General features: G+C 50.5%; 1 long non-coding RNA gene, 2 other non-coding genes and 1 pseudogene across 3 annotated transcripts; 1 reads left to right on the top strand and 3 right to left on the bottom strand.

Moving 5' to 3' along the window:
- The first annotated feature begins 1,292 nt into the window (after positions 1 to 1,292).
- Positions 1,293 to 1,900, top strand: LOC118473230 (uncharacterized; annotated as a pseudogene).
- A 1,252-nt stretch (positions 1,901 to 3,152) lies between these two features.
- Positions 3,153 to 4,501, bottom strand: LOC103636346 (uncharacterized). The gene is made up of 2 exons (XR_557951.3): positions 3,604 to 4,501; positions 3,153 to 3,494 (listed from the first exon to the last, which is right to left on the bottom strand). It is a non-coding gene; the product is annotated as an uncharacterized lncRNA (long non-coding RNA).
- On the bottom strand, positions 3,881 to 3,980 carry LOC111590032 (small nucleolar RNA Z152/R70/R12). The gene has a single exon (XR_004852323.1). It is a non-coding gene; the product is annotated as a small nucleolar RNA Z152/R70/R12 (small nucleolar RNA).
- On the bottom strand, positions 4,054 to 4,153 carry LOC111590031 (small nucleolar RNA R11/Z151). The gene has a single exon (XR_004852322.1). It is a non-coding gene; the product is annotated as a small nucleolar RNA R11/Z151 (small nucleolar RNA).
- Positions 4,502 to 4,859: the final 358 nt, after the last annotated feature.

Here is a 4,859-nt window from a genome sequence, read left to right as displayed (position 1 = left end):
AACGCAAAGGGGCCGTAGAGATTACTATAAAGCACAAAGGGGTAAAACATATTGTGTTTTCTTTTTTTCTGAATGCTCTTATATCTTGGTCATGTAGGTACAACAAACACAATATAAGGAGGACACGATAAGCATTTTGAAAAGAAAAAAAGAGTCAAAACAAATTTATGTGTCACCTTCAGAAAGTAGGGGTTTAGGGTCATAAACTGAGAGAATGAAGTCCAAATAAGTATTAGAAAATGGCATTAAATAGAAAGTGAAAATATGGATTGCATTAAATAAATGAAGAAACCACGAGGGCACATAGTGGTACAGTGGCACTTCTCCCGAATGAACAGCTAGGCAAAGGTAAAACGATTTGATTTTGCCATCCATTTTATATTCCTAAAAAAACGTAGCTTACGTTTGACAAGATAGTGGACTCCATCCATTGTAAAAAGAGGGTACATCTCTCATTTTATACGATGATTATAATAATCCTATTTTGAGATGAGATGTGCTAACAGTATTTAAATCGGTGACTGGTTGATAAAAGGGGAGGGGTGGGAAGCATTCGATCATGCAAATCGCCGGTCATCGACTATGCATTACAGCTCAGAACTGGCTGGCGAAATACTCAGATTACCTGGTTTTATCGGATAATCTGAAAAAACGAAGGATGGATGGACAATATCCTCTCGCCGCCTCCTGGGCAAAAACCGTGTGTGTGTGTTGGGGGGACAGAAAACGACAACAGCTGCGAACTCATCAGGGGAACCCAGGAATTCGCTCGCCGGATCGACCAAGGCCACGACAGGGCGAGGCCCCCACGTTCATCACAGGTAATACAGCCATGGCCGGCTGGCCACATCCCCGTGCCGCCACTCCTGCCCATCAAGCAGACGAAGCCAACGCCTCCGGACTCCATAGTAGCATCCCGAAAATGTGAACCGGCAGGTCGCTGGGTGCCATAGCCACCTTCGTCCTGGCGAACGGGCCCCACATGACACGCCCGCCCCACCCAATCATGTGCCTGCTGCCTCCAGCAGTCCAGTCCAGCTTAACGCGAGCGGCGCGGGCGGCTGCTAAACGCGTTCGCTTCCTCCTCCCGCGCCCGCACCGCTACAAACCGGAGCTCGCAAGCAACGCCACCCAGCCGGCCAGCCCCCACAGCTCCTATATATATTCTCCCTCCCCCTGTCCGACTCATCTCGAACTCGAAGCAAAGCAATCACCCCGAGCAAAGAGGTATGGAGCGACGATCCAGCGGCATTTCACATTCGACGCCGCCATCTGATCCGACACGCAGCGCAATGGCGGCGGGACTGAAGAGGCCGTCGTTCAGGACGCGGGCGTGGCGGCTACTGCGGCAGGCGGTGTTGTGGGTGCGGAAGGGCGGCGCGGCGCACAGCCTGCGCCTGCTCCGCACGCTCCGCTGCCAGGACCACGACCACGACACGGCCTCGCCGGCCTGGGCGGCACGCGCGGCGACCGGCTCCGCTGCGGCGAGCGCGAGTACTCCATCCGCGCGTGTGCTGCGCCGGTGTTCCAGTTCCGCACCCCGTCCGCGCGCGTGATGCGCCTCATCCCCTGCATCGCGCCGGCCGTGCCTGACACGCCGGGCCTCTACGACGACGACCGCTACTTCTTCAGCACCGCCGCCGCGCGTGTGTGGGGGGGCAAAAACAACAACAGTTGCGAACTCATCAGGGGAGTCCAGGAATTCGCTCGCCGGATCGACCAAGGCCACGACAGGGCGAGACCCCCACGTTCATCACAGGTAATACAGCCATGGCCGGCTGGCCACATCCCCGTGCTGCCACTCCTGCCCATCAAGCAGACGAAGCCAACGCCTCCTATCTTCAGCTCAACCGCGCACGCCGCAAAAACGAATCCGAAATCCCTGCCGGAGCACAAATAGAGAAAGATGGCGGCGACCCCGTCCCCCTCCGTCCCCGCCTGCCCGACCTTCCCGTCCTCCTCCTCGCTCCCTCCTCGCTCGAAGACTCCGACCACCTTCCTCCCTTCTCCATCCCGACTCGTCGCCATCGGAGACCTCCACGGGGACCTGCCCAAGTCCCTCTCCGCGCTCCGCCTCGTCGGCCTCGTGCCCCCGTCTTGCACCCCCGACTCCCCCTCCGCCTCCTCCTCATGGACCGCGGGGCCCACCCTCACCGTCCAGCTCGGCGACATCCTCGACCGCGGCGGCGACGAGCTCCGCCTCCTATACCTACTCCGCCTTTCCCTCTCTGCCGAGACACGCGGAGGCGCGTTCCTCCCCATCCTCGGCAACCACGAGGTCAAGAACGTCTCCAGCGACTTCCGCTTCGCCACGCCGCAGGGTTTCCACGACAGGGCGGTGAATCGCGGGGGGAGGGGAGGGGGGCTGGATCCATCGCGGCGGTTGTGCGCGTGCGCGGGATTCGCGGCGGGGGCTGCTGAGGCGGGGGCAGTCTACATTCTCCTCTTAATAGTTAGTAGAGATTTTAACCTTCATCAAGCCTTCAAATTTGAATGTGCAAAGATCTGCTGGTAACTGCTAGCAAGAGAGTGTCGATGAATGTCTTGGTGCAGACATGAATTCCTATGTATCTAAGCCCGTGAACTTCCAGAATACAAAAGAATGTCGCGGCGGTATTTGATGTCTCAATGACATTTCAATAATTAGTTCACAAAGTATTACATAATTTAGTAGTAAAAATTACCAGTGTTTGGTAGCCTATCAAAAGGGCCAAAAGCATTGCGCCCTAGAAAGAGGAATGGATGCATAAGCTGCAAGACTGCTCTTTATGCTTACACAGAAGAAAACCAATATGTTGATACCAGTAAGTTCAAACAAAAATACTATGTTATTCATGGACAAAGTGTTCATGCAAGCATTTGATGCTCCCATTTCACCAGCATCGTTTGATATTAAAAAATGAGCCATGCTTGAGCCTAATATTTGAACATATGCCCCCTTTGTTGAGAAATAACGGTATGGAGTAAGAGTTATCCCTTTTGGAATTATTGAGGTAAGACATAATGTTGATGCATTTAACATGATCCCTGATTATGTCTGGAGGCGATATTGCTCACTAACCAACAAAGGGGCAGGAAGGATCTACTTTTCATATTGTGGTTGAGCACAATGTCAATACATTTTTTAGTATAACATTGAGTAGTAAATGTTATTAAGGCTATGAACTCATTAATCATTTTTCAGAACCTGGAAAATACATTACCAAACCTAGAACAAACAATTCCCTCATCGTTATTTCATGGAAATGCGACCAGGTAGCCACTTGCTACAAAGGCATCAGCACAAACATGAAGGTAGCCAACATGGAACTCGCAATGATGCCCGAATCTGATAATGGCCAAGGACGACTTGATCAAACAATGATCAACCCCGCCACAGAAACTCGGAACTGCTAGACAGGCTACATTCAGATCGGCCGGTGGATAACGCTCTGGCCAGGGACGACGCCGTTGTGGTTTCAGGCGGCAAGGTGAAGCAACAGGTGGCGCTGAAGCTGTTGCATCACAGAAAGTGGAGAGAGCTGGAGTTGGAGATGGAGCTCAACGTGTAGAAATCTGCTGTCAAGTTGTAACTTCTAATCTGAAATCTGAAATCAAAATTACCTCCCTGCTGTCAGACGATATTGCATGCAGGTTTTATCCAATAATTTGTTTGGCCTTGGCTATGCGATTCAGGCCGTGTTGAGGAAAGGTGCGTTCGTTCCTAAAAAATGGGGCGACTGGTAATTGGCAGGTGCCATAAAGTCACTTCCATGAAAGCTGCATTGAGTTTTCAGAAACTTCAGGCTCACGTGAAATTATCTGTTTTTTTTTGCTAGAACCAGTATGGATTTGATGATAAATTCAATTGCCCGATGATAATACGCTGCATTTTATTCGCAATGCTCAGTGGAAAGAGAAGTCGTTTTCAGGTTTGACGGCTCACGGTGACCACAAGGGGTAACCACTGCCAAAACCATGTTATGAATCATCATCGCATTGCAGCAACATCCAGTGAGAAATTAGACAAAGAGACGAAAGGGGAAAAGAACCAATCTGAGAGACGCGTCGAAAGGGCTTCAGTGTGTGTAACAACATAAGGCGATCAGCGGCGGACGAATCTGCCTCACCGAAATCCGCTAAGATCCTTTCGGATCCAAATCATCATCAGCCCGAGCTACGAACCAATCCCTGGTACAGTTGAGAGAAAATAGGAAAAAATCACAGAAGCACAGAACGAGAGAACATGACAAGAAGATATCAGCACGCAGATGCAGAACCGCCGTAAAGAAGCGAGCTCGAGCAATCGGCGGCGGCGGCGGCGGCGGTTTAGGGTAGCTTCGAGCAGCACCTTGAGATCAGGTCAGGTTATATAGAGGGAGAGAATCAGAGAGGTGTCGGGTGGGGCGGCCGGCGGCGGCGGTCCCCATGCGCCGGAGATTTTGCTGGGACCTGGGAGGCGGGGTGTGCATGCGCGGCGACGGGAGAGGGAGGCGGGGGCACGGTGAGGGTGTGGACGCCCACACTAGACTCTTATAGATTAGTAGAGAAATGGGTGTTATTTTAGCACCATATGAAACTATTTAATTTGGGGCTGACATTTTTATGAGGCATAGTTAACAACAAATTATGACTAATGTATAAATTTCACATGCCCAGGTTTTATATTTTATTTACTACAAAAATAACAAATTGTTGGTGCAATAAGGCATGTGAGACAAGGTTAAATCTAAAACTAATTATTTTATGTGGATGCATGACCATATCAAGTTTTCTTAGGCTACTATAATATCATACAAGGACAGTGGAACATTATTTTCTATTTTTACATCCATATATGTTTTTATAAATCATTTAAAACTACTTAAGGTGCATTAAAC

This window comes from Zea mays, chromosome 8 (genome assembly GCF_902167145.1).
Source record: "Zea mays cultivar B73 chromosome 8, Zm-B73-REFERENCE-NAM-5.0, whole genome shotgun sequence".
Taxonomy (NCBI): Eukaryota; Viridiplantae; Streptophyta; class Magnoliopsida; order Poales; family Poaceae; genus Zea; species Zea mays.
The sequence above is the reverse complement of the archived record's forward strand: the minus strand, read 5'-3'. Positions and strand labels throughout refer to the sequence as shown.